At 36.2% G+C, this 12,466-nt stretch overlaps 1 protein-coding gene across 4 annotated transcripts in view; it reads left to right on the plus strand.

The window, feature by feature from the left end:
* The first annotated feature begins 2,617 nt into the window (after nucleotides 1-2,617).
* apba2b (amyloid beta (A4) precursor protein-binding, family A, member 2b) overlaps nucleotides 2,618-12,466 on the plus strand; it is a 91,272-nt gene continuing 81,423 nt past the window's right edge. For 3 of the 4 annotated variants that reach the window (XM_084110169.1, XM_084110172.1, XM_084110170.1), the window contains exon 1: nucleotides 2,618-2,732. The gene's annotated coding sequence lies outside the window, so the exon portion shown is untranslated. The remainder of the gene's footprint in view (nucleotides 2,733-12,466) is intronic. The other variant, XM_084110173.1, reaches the window with a different exon arrangement.

The following is a 12,466-nucleotide window of genomic DNA, read 5'->3' on the forward strand; positions in this document are numbered from 1 at the left end:
TATTTATGGGGTGCACTAGGTTTTTTAAGTAATTGCAAATTTAAAGTAATAAATTAACTCTGTATCTAGCCTACTATTACAACGATAGAAGCTGAAATAAGCTCAATTAAATTCGTGGAAATGCTATAATAAAATGGTAGATAAGTTTTGCCATGTTTATGAATTTTGAATTGAAATCCTCATAAGCTTCTCATCTGGCTCTAAATGGAACAGACAGATTGAAGCTTTCTTTTTTTGGCCGACAACCATGTATTTGGAAGACAAGTTGGCTCATATCCATCTCTCCACTGTCGTCAACCCGCCGCCAAATAGAAAGTTGTTTTTGTTCTTATGCCTTAAATCTGCCTTTTTCTTAGAGGGGCGGGATTAGTTTGTGGGCTTGTGGTTTTCTTAATGTGTGGTCTCTAAAGGTCCTGTTTGAAGGTTCCTGCTTTAACACTGTTAGAATAAAAAGGGTCTTTTTTTGCTGTTTTAAGCTGTTTTTGACATTTCAGTTTATTGGGCAATCTGAAAAGAAGCCGAACACTTTCCAGGGAAATTCACACTCAGCCTGTCCCAGACCTTTTGAATATCTTACCATTTTGCACATGCTAGATTTTGACATGTTTGCACAGTAGTAAAAAACTATAAGCAATATCTTTAATCATGTAACACAAATATTGCCCTGAATCTGAAGAAAATAATCATGAAATCGTCAAAGAGTGATAGTTTAAGTGTTTTTAGGAGAGAGGATTTCTTCATCGGAGCAAGGGTTATTATCATGCGTCCCAATGATATTTTGTAGAAGCTTGCATTTGCTTGTCATAATGTGAAAACATCTGCCTGGATTAATTAGTAGCTGCATGGTAATTGTTGTTTTCGGTGTCCCAAAGGCAGCTCATCCTAATTGCACATATTCAAACCACATGTCCAGTTTTATCTGGGGCATTGGAAGCTGTTTATTGCCTTAGATTTGAGAAACACACTTTCTCTCATGATGCTTGTCTCAGAACACCATCTACAAGAGATGGCAATTAAGTATCTAATTTTCTGAGCTAATGTAGTATCGATTTCGTTTTGTTATTGTTATTTATTGTCTTACAGCAACACGAAGGCATTAGCTAATGTGTCCTCATTTGCATTATTATCTAACATGTAACTTACATGTACATCCAACAGCATCAGGAAGATTATGTGATTCATGGAAACAGCGTAGCCTAAATCTCTCTTATGTAATGTCAGATATGACGAATCTCATCGTGAGACAGATGCATAATTTGAGCGAAATTATCCATTAAAACAAGGCCTGAAAGAAATGGCTTTGGGTAAATGACATGCCGAGTCATCAAGGACAGTGTTCACCTTATTCCTGACGACCTTACAGCATTTTTATTTTATTTTTATTTTTTTATTATGGGTGGCACTTCCGGTTTGGGGAACTTCCATTCAGAAAGGCTGAAACCACTGATCTATATAGAATGACATTATATAGATCAGTGGCTGAAACGAATCATTTCAAGTCATAAGGTTGCCCTACAAATAAAGCGGATCTGTCAGTTTGACTGGATGAGCTGTCAATTTTCCTGCATGATTTATTTTCAGACATAATGAGAATAACGTTATACTTGGTATTTTAACGTGACATACAACAAGAATATCTATGGCAAAGAGCTCTTTTCAGTTGTTGCTTTCTTTTCCTCATGATTATTTAATTTTTTCCCTTTGCAATCCGCTGTAAAAGTATGAAAAAAGGACAATAGCTACTGCACATTTGTGGTCTGTTCTCCCGAATTTAATTTACGATATATTCCATTAATAATTCACTGGAATGCACGAATAATCTCTCGTTATTCTCCTCAAATCCTCACGTCTCTTTCCAGGTTTGTTTTGATTTATTATCAGTCAAAATGACGGAAATCACTTTTAAATAGTATCACGTAAAGCATCTGAAGTTAATGAACATTTTTGATTAAGGCAACATAAGTTTCATACAGATATTCCCACAGTGATATTTAAACAAAGACGCTTTTGGGGTTATTTGATCTGTTGAAAGTAACCTACCTTGTTGATGCTTTTACACTTTTAATTTTCCTTTTAATATTCGATGGTTGAAGGGTGAATAGATTAATGTCATCTCATTGTGACACTTTTTTTTAAACGTATTGCGTTCATAGAGCGAGCGTTTCACTGATTGTTTACAGCTTAACGGAAGAAGTTACACCCACTGATCTATATAGAATGTCATGTCATTATATAGATCAGTGGTTAGACCATAGGGGGTTAGACCCATAATTCGCGCAAAGCGTCATGGGGCGTAGGAATAAGGTGGATAGTGAATTTGTAAACATTTACATGGAGGCTAATTACTAATGATTGATTATGACATATTTGAAATGAATAAGAATAAGGCTTCGATTCGCACTTGTTCCATGCTGATCTTTGTTAGTTTGCTCAGCTGATAAATAATTGATTTAAAATAAATTAAAACGAGATGAATTCCTGATTCCTCACACAATGAGAGCTACAATCTCTCTCTCTCTCTCTCTCTCTCTCTCTCTCTCTCGGGTGGGGTTTATGTGGTGATTTAGGCCAGAGCTGCAGTGGAGCGCCCCCTGCTGTTCTCTACATCTGCTCTTCAGGCTTCTTCTCTCTTCAGTCTCCGGGATGCGGTGTCGCTGCGGTGCACGAGTCTCTGTACCTCTGAAAACATAGGACTTCTATATATATACATCACAGCACCAAAGGTTATGCAGGTAGGCTGGTTTTCTGTGTTATCTTGTCGCCTCATCTGAATGTTAACTGCAGCGTGTTGATGCGGGATGAAGTGATGCGCTCGTGAGGATACGGTAGGATTTCATCCTTTCGGTGCAACATCAAACCCGCTGCCACAATCACGTACATGATGATGATAGTCGTTCTTTTAAAGTCCTCCTTCTCCGCCGTCTTTCAAAAATTAAAATCGTTGTTACATTAGAAGAGATGGAAATGGCGCGAACTGAAGGGCCGTCAGTTTGTTTCTTTTTTTATTTTATTTTATTTTTGTATCCAACTCCTTTTCGTTTGAGAGCTTCTTTGCGGTGACTATTCATTTTCTCATTAAGGACCATAATTAACACGACGGAAAATATTGTAAAGAAAAAGTGGCAAGTCCTTCAAAAAGTTCGTGACAAATATGTAACGTTAGCACTGTAAAATGACTATTAGTCCCAGTTAAGTTTTAATAGCATCTATCTATCTATCTATCTATCTATCTATCTATCTATCTATCTATCTATCTATCTATCTATCTGTCTATCTGTCTGTCTACTGTATCTATGGGTAGTTGACAAAATATTTTAATTAGTTTTAAATGTTTAAGCAGTTTACTAATTCATTATTTTAAAATAATATATATTTTAAAATAATAAATATTAAATTACTAATCAATAATTAATAGTAAAAATTAATATGTGATTTAGAGTATAGTGAAAAGCTGAAAAGAAAGGGTCACCCAAGATTTCATTTTCTTCATACAGCCCTTATATAAATCTTGATGTCCATGGAAATGTCAGCCTATATTGAGAGATATCATTGTCATTCAGATTTTGTGTTGTTTACAATTAGAAGCGGACCTGCTTGGTCAGTAGCCAGTGAAGTCTGATTAATTCCTCTGTTTGTACAGGGAATTTTGCATTCTATCGTGGTCTAAATCTTCTTTTAGCAACTGACACATAAAATCATGATTAGAGGATGAGATTGTAATTGTGGAATATAAACATAATGATGTCCTGTCCTTCAGTAATGGCTGATTTGCAGAGCTTATCATGATCATGGTAAATCAAGCATCATGTTGCTGCTGCTGTAAAAGATGAGGATTTTGTCCAGAGAACAATAGCTGGTCCACTCCCCTGAACAAATCAATAAAACCATTAGGATTCAAAAATAATGTGCATATTTGAAAATATGTTTATATAAACTATTTCATAATTGAGAGCAAAGCAACATACAGCTTAAATGAAAATGAATGATTACGCTGCTCATCTTTGCGCGTATAGTTCAAAGTGTCTGAAATGTCTTTTGGGACTCTGAAAGGAACCATAATATAGAGGGGCAGAGAGACAGTTTAGGAGTGGTAGGGAAGAGAGGGAGTCAGAATGAGTGTATGAGAGGGAGTTTGAGTGCTTATGAAGGTGCATAATTCCTGAGTGTGATCCCAGCGGGTGATTCCGTCTCCACAACAGTCTCCTGCCGCTCTCTTGTCCAGGCAACCTGCTCTTACACACACACACCCACACCCACACACACTCGCTGCCCCACCCCTCCTTTCAGATCCCTTATAGTTACGGTTCTATGCTGAAGGACAAACAATGTTTGCAGGAGCATGCTGAGTTGATATTTATGCATGAGTACAACATTTATAGATTGATCTTCTGCGAGAACTGGATAGAGACATGCGTAGATGGAAAGAAAACCCCAGGTGAGGGTTGGGAGATTTGAGCAAAATAATATTGAGTCTCTTATAATAACAGCTTTGATAATCAAGTCAAGTCACCTTTATTACAATACAGATTGTTTCAAAGTGGCTTCAGTAAACAGGAGAATTGCAATCATTGATGCAAACTTCATCAAACATGAGACAAATTCAAATTCTGTTTGAAATTCTGTTCTGCTCTACAGAAGACAATAGTGTCACTATTCAGCTCAATTCAGTTCAGTGTAAAGTTCATCATTTATGAAATTAGTTCAATACAACAATAAACATCTCTATAGCAGACAATAGTGTCATTATTTGGCTCATGTCAGTTCAATGTTGATTCAGTTCAATAAGTGTCGATTTTGCTAAATTTGTCAATTCAGTAATTAAGTAGCTCTGAAAACAGTGGTGTCGTCATCCCGCTCAATTTAGTTTAGTTTTGCTCTCATCCGATAGTGCCAGTGCAGTCAAATCGATAATATTACAGTACTGAATATTAAGTATATTTTCACATGAAAATGTCATAAAATTTAGTGAGATATACTGAATGTTTTGCTACATTATCTTCTGTTTGCATAGGAATAGAAACAGTTTTGAATGAAAAAATATATATGTGCAGTAGTGGTGAGATGGCAAGGGTGTGGGCAGGCCCTTTTTTATGGTGTTACTAATGTGAGTGTAAGCAGTTTTAGCCCAAAGCTGCTGTCTGGTTTAGCACCGGCTCTAATGTGATCCTGTTGCCGTTTTTGAGTGTGTGTGTGTGTGTGTGTGTGTGTGATAACCTCTGGCAATGTGCCCGGGAAGAGGAGGACAAGGGTCAGAGAGGCATGTTCTCGCTCAGCTCAATTTAAAACCTATTGCTCACTATACACATATACAAGTGATAATGTTCAGTCAGCCAGTCGTATTCACAGAAAAATCCCAGAAAGGATATTTACATGTATTCCACTTTATAAACACTACCGCTGTTTTCTATTTTAATATATTTTAAAATGTAATTTATTCCTGTGATGGCAAAGCTGAATTTTCAGCATCATTACTCCAGTCTTCAGTGTCACATGATCCTTCAGAAATCATTCTAATATCCTGATTTGCTGCTCAAGTAACATACTTATTATAATCAATGGTGAAAATGGTTGTGCTGCTAGTTTTGTGAAAACCATGATACTTTTTTGAATAGAATGTAAAAAAAAGAACAGAATTTATTTGAAATAGACTTTTTTGAAATAATTAAAGTCCTTTACCTTCAATTTAATGTATCCTTACAAAAATAATCTTAATGACCTCAAACTTTTAAATGGTAGTATATAATACAGAAAGTAAAAAAATAATGATTAATATATATATATATTTTTTTAAATAAATATTTATGTATATTTGACTACCCACCAATGACAATGTGTTTATTGAGCTTTAAAACATGCTTTCTAGGACTTGCAGAAATAATATTAAAATTCTTGCCAGTGCTGTAGTGCCTTTAGCGTAGTGCACAAATTTGGGGCATGCTGGTATCCCTAGAGTATAGCATACATTAAGGATGAGTAATGGGAGTATGCCGATGGCTTTGACTTCAGAATGGTGTAAAAATACCATGCAGATGAACGTGATTTTCAAGTAAAGCTTTACTCACACAGATACACTGGTGTTAATGATCTTATGCCCAGTTTCACAGACAAGGCTTAAGCCTAGTCCCAGACTAAAATACATGTTTGAGCTTAATCTTAAAATATGTACATTAGTAATGTTTTGGCATGTTTAAAAAAGCTACTTACAGTACATGTCCTGATTTAACAAAGGCCTAACCCTGGCTCAACCTAAGCCTTGGCCTAAACCAGGCCTTAGTGATCTTGCCAGTATATGTGGTATCTTTTGAAGAATTTGTATTTTTAGGGGGAGGAGAGTTCACAGATCAGAAGCTGTGTTTGTCTTAAGGTTTTGGCAGATATTGAGTTGTTTGTGCTCTGAAAGTGAAACATGAAAGTGAATTGAAATACATGACCTTCTGAAATAAACATGTTTTGCATATAAATCTCTATTCTAAGACACTGATTGTGAAGTGCCTTTCATCCTCTGTGATATTAAAATGTTTTCTGTTCTTTTCCATCATAAATAACATCTCCTATCAGCTTTACACTGCACAGTGCAGTGAGATGAAACAGAGGTGCTTTATTGGAGACAAGCCCTATAATGCTTTGCTCATGTGTCTTTTTATCAAGCTGTGGAATGATTCATATTGATGTTTAGCATAGCCTATAGCTCAGTGACACTGACTATATGACTGAATCATCCGTTCCTTTGATGTTGCATTGATGTTTACTTTTGAAATAATCGAATATCCGAGCATGGTGACTTGTCATATATTTTAAAGGTGCTTTCAAGCATCTGTTATGCACAGTAAGTGAAAGTGGCTGTTTTGCTTCCTATCAGCCCAGTATGAACTGAGAAGGCTTTTGTGTTTGTGTCTTTTGCCTCCTTTAGCATCTCTTTCCTCCTTGTACATAAATGGCCATTTCATTCTTTTTGGGAAGCAGTCCACATTGAGATTGCATTACTCGGTTCTTTTATCTATTCGGTGCTTTCATCAACTTGTTTCTTATAAGAATATTGAATATTGTGCACTAAAGTGCGAGGTAAGAAAGGTCTTCAGACATTTTTTCCCTCATTTGCTGAAGTTGATCTGACTCAAGATTATGAAACAATGCTGCTCTTGATCTTTTTGTTCATTATTTAGTCTGTGCGTTCTTTAAAAAGCGAATTATTTTTCCCTCTGGATATGTATATCCTGACCCTGTATCTGATGTAATATCTGTAATATTGCCCTAAGTAATTAAGTAAGTCAGGCTCAGTACTACATGGTTTCTAGACTGTTTGAAAAGGTTTTTTTTTTTTTTTCCACTAGTTGGTGAATCACTTGCTGTGCATTACTGAATTGAGTTTTGGCATTCTAATCATGCCTGCTTAGTCTTCTTTGCATCTCTGTATTTTATTAGCATAGCAAGTTAAAGGGGTCATGAACTGAGAATTAAAATTTTCCTTGATCTTTTGACAGTTAAGAGTTACTATAAAAATACCCTGTAAGTTTCAAAACTCATAACTTCCTTGTTATTCCAAAAACTGCTTTTATTGAAACCAAGGCCGGAAAACGACAGGATCTAAAAAGTAGGGACTTGTGACGTCACAGGGCAGCAAAAGACCGCCTTCGCAGAAGAATATCAATGCCTACGTCTACATCACCGCATCTTTGGCACTGCCCACTGGAGCGTTAGTAAATAGTGACTTGAGAATGAGAAAAGATTGACACAGGGTCAATACGATTACCTTCCAAAGGATCCTAATGCTAGGGTAGTGTTGTTGTTTTTTTCAACAATGTGAATGTCTCAGCAGTGCATTATTTGTTTGTATTCAGTACATTTTACTTTGGATTATTTGGTAAATTTCGACGCAGGCTTTGCAAACAGACTTTTACGATATGGATCTGCCAGCAACGCCACAAACATGTAAGTAACCATGTTTATTCTAATGCCTGATTTGTGATCAGTGATTTCTGATGTGTAATTATTTTAGTTCAGACAGATTATCTCTCAAAATCGTTCATTACTGTTTATATATTAGTAAATCAAGCCAGTGACTAAACGATCAACTTCACGTTGTTTCTCTTAGTAGGATGAAAATAATCTTATGTAAACTGTGATTAAATTACATACAGAAAGCGATCAAAGAACGCTCCCTCTCGCCCAAGCTGTCAATCACACAGCGCGAGTTTATCTGGACACTTGCCAAAACTCATTATGAAATCAATGACGCTGTTACACTGCACATCGAAGCTCTGTATTACTTATTTATATCGTGTTTGCATTGTTATTTGGTGAAAGCATTCGTGAGAGTGCAGAAATTGCATTGCAATGATGAGATCTCTTCATTCACGCGATCACCAGACTGTCTGTCATCTGCTCAATGCTCATCACTGCAACATTACATGTGATGGGAATAGTCAAGTCAAGTCACCTTCATTTATATAGCGCTTTTAACAATATCAATTGTTTCAAAGCAGTGATAATAGGAAATTACAGCAACATAGATTTTGGCTTTACAGCAGCTCTAGGATAAAGTTATTGTCCAGCTAAAGTTAGTTTAGATTGATTGATTCACTTCCATTGTGAAGATCATTAGTTATTAACTTAGGGGGCGCTAACACGACACTCAACGCGCTCCGGCCGCCCATCCGCACAAAACAGTGCCTGGTGGCTCGAGAACGCACTCCCGGAAATAGGTTCCAAGGTGCAAACGATTATCAGTTATCTCTGCGCAAACCTCTGCGCAAACACAGACGTCGCACACATGTGCATCACGTGTTCAGTCCATATGTATGCGCGTTTGAATATATATATGTGCGCAGGCATGTAGTCCTTCTTTACAAATCAACCCTCAACAAACTACTTGTCTGGCCTTTATCTTAATAATAGAATTATTTATCGCGTCCGCGTAGCCACGTGATGACTCTGGCGACAACGTTTTATCTGTAGAGAGGAAAAGGGAAGGGAAGGAGGCCTTCACAGGGGAGAGACTAGTTGACACTTCAGGACTGCGTTGTCGTCGCGTCCAGGCGCAGGTCCTTCATCAGATCTGGAATGAATACAGCCTGGATCCGGCGGAATGCGGTAAACCTCGGGATAAATAGAGACTGTTATGTGACTGAATGTGTTATGTGTATACTAGGCTAAATATATGTGTTTTTAGTCTGGATTTGAACTGACAGAGTGTACTACTATCTACTTCCGGAACAATGTTAGGAAGACTGTTCCAAAGTTTTGGTGCTAAATAGGAGAAGGATCTACCGCCAGCAGTCGGTATTCTAGGTATTATCAACTGGCCGGAATTTTGAGATCGCAATAGACGTAAAGGACTACTATAATACGTTAAGAGCTCGCTCTGGGGAGCTAAACCATTTAGTGCTTTGTAAGTAATCAGCAATATTTTAAAATCTATACGATGTTTAATAGGCAGCCAATGCAATGTTGACAGAACCGGGCTAATATGGTCATACTTCCTGGTTGTGGTAAGAACTAATCGGAATAAAGAATAAATAAAGAACTAATAGAAATAAAGAAAGGAATAGATTTAAATATATGATCAATACTTTTCACGATTCGTTAATGACGATAGCTGTAATAGTAAAAACCTTAAGGTTTTCGAGAGAGTTACACATGTAATACTAGCTATTTCATATGCAAACATGTCAGCCAATCACAGCAGTGGGCGTTTTCTCTTGAAGTCTTACAGCAGACACGCCCCTTCAAACAGAGCGTTCAAATCAGAGGCTAAAATCAGGCTTGGAAAAATTCCTTTTATTGAATAAAAATATCAATACATAAATAATTATTTTTGAGACAAGATATGAGATGAGAGAATGGCATGATGTGTCTTGTTTTTTGTGGTTGTGAGTGTATTGTACTGTTGTGCTTTACTGATGGAGGAAATGCTTCACTCACCTTTTCTGTTGAGAGATGATGGTCTGTTGGATATTTGTGACGGGTCATTTGGGCTTGTGCTATAGCTGCCTGTGTTTACTGCAGTCTGAAGGTCATGAAGGCTCATTCCTACTGGGACAACGGCACCTTAAATCTCTGCAGTGTCTGTTTTCAGCTATTCATATACCGAGGGCTGACTCATCGACAGAATAAATGCGTAAAGCTGTAGTCAGATCGAAGATTTATATTTATGTAAGCCTAACTTCCCACCTACATTTAGAGTAGCACCGATGGATCGTCCTTGGAGTCATTTCCAGCTTGAGGAGTGGCAAAGTCTTGCCTGTAAAACACAAAGAGTGAAAGTAATGCATCCTGACCAAGTATAACTCTGTGAAAGGGTGATACATCTTTTCCCTTTATCTGCCGCACAGTTAGCTTCGCACCATTTCAGATCCATGTACATTAGCATTTAAATGAGCTAACTTGATTTTACCCAGTTCAGGCTCCATTGTCTCCATTTGAATGAGTCCACACTCAGCTGACTGAATGGAATAAGATCAGACGATCCATTTACTCTTGCTCTCAGTCTTTAATAACATGGAGGATTCACTAACTAACTAATGGGACCACAGGTGAAGAGCGAACAAATCTCCATGTCCCAATGTCTGTTTTCATCCAGAACTACCTGGAAAGACCACAATCAGGTCCCATTATCATTCCTACATTGTGGATTGATGTACCAAGATCGTGGAGGCAAAGTACCACCCAACGTGAAGCGGGTGTGCATTCAAAATCATGCATTCAAATCATTTAATGCACAGCTGGCCATGAGTTATCCTGCTTACACCATGGTCATTTGTTAGCATTGACAACTTAAATCTGTTATTGATGTTTGCAGCGCAATATTTGATTGGAAGGATTATTTTCATCAGTTACGGCTATCTAGCATTATCCATTTACTATCTAACAATCTACCCATCTTGAATCAGACACAGACAGTGCTCAAAGTGTGCTGGTACACACATCTATATATTAATCTGTAGTGTACCCTCACTTTTTCTTGCGTACCAGCACTTCTCACATGCTGCTAGTACTCTGACCCACAACACCCCCCCCCACCCACCACCACCACCGAAAAACCTATAAATATTTAATGCAAAGCCTTGATCAAGTGAAGTGTGCATTTCTCTGTATGAAAAGCAATAGGATATTTAAAAAAGTAGCTAATATAATAATTAAAAAAACAAAACACACAAACAACAAATAATCAACTTGACTCATAAACTGTTGACTCTTAAGCCCATTGTGTATCATGGCATTTTTTTGCAAAAAGACCTCAGTCATCCTTGAAAACAAAATTAAGATGATTCATATGAATAAAATTTTTACTCATTTGTAAGTCGCTTTGGATAAAAACGTCTGCTAAATGATTAAATGTAAATGTACTTTTACAAATGCAAAAAAAAAAAAACTTTTGATTAAATGTAAATGTACTTTTACAAATGCAAAAAAACTAAAACTTTTGCTCATAAAAAGCTCATAATTTATAATCTTTATTAATAAATATAAAGCATACAATAAATTCATAGCAAAGCCCATTTGCAACACCCAATCTGAAAAGTAATTGATCTGACCACTGGAGGAAAAAAAATCTGTAAAACCAAGTATGACAACAATTTCAAACTTAAATAGTGAAATGAGAAAGACGTGCACAGATTCAATTTTTGATAAACACTTAACATATAAATTAGTTCACCACATCATGACAGTAATATTACAGACAAGACAACTAACCGTATTTTCCATCATTTTCGTTCTGTTGTCAAATGTCTTATTGCCTTAGATGCAAATTTCACTTGTTCATGGCTTTGCATTGATTGAATACAGTATACATGACATTAAATGTATAAACTCTGTGTCTTTAAGTAGCTACTATTTGTAACAACATGAATGAAGGAAATAATATTATCACATCATACACTCAAGTTGGAGACATTTTACAATACGGTTACACATTTATTAATGTATTTAAATGTCAAAACTAAAAAGTGAAAAGTATGTTCTACACTGAAAAAAATATTCATTGAATTTAATCAATTTTAATCAAGTGGTTGCATTCAATTGATTTTACCTACATTTAAACAAATGCATTAAGTTGAACTAAAATTGATTAAGTTCAACTTAATGCATTTGTTTAAATGTAGGTAAAATCAATTGAATGCAACCACTTACGATATTTTTATTTATTAAATTCAACAAATCATTTTTTTCAGTGTAACTAGCTTAATTAGTTCATGCAGTATGAACTAAAAACAAAGTAGTGTTTGTATTAACCATTAACATAATAATAAAAAAATATATTGTTCATCATGATATCTTATACATGTACTGTATGAACAGAAAAGTGACTGTATTTAAAAGTCTTGTTAAATATTTAGATATTGATTCGATAATCCAAAATCCATGTGAAAGAAGCTCATATAATAAAAGAACATTACATGTATAGGAAGCACAACTCTATTAACTGTATAAGCTCCGCCTCCGTCCTGTGGCTTCTGAAACTGCT

Source organism: Abramis brama (genome assembly GCF_963993115.1).
Source record: "Abramis brama genome assembly, chromosome: 3".
Lineage (NCBI taxonomy): Eukaryota > Metazoa > Chordata > Actinopteri > Cypriniformes > Leuciscidae > Abramis > Abramis brama.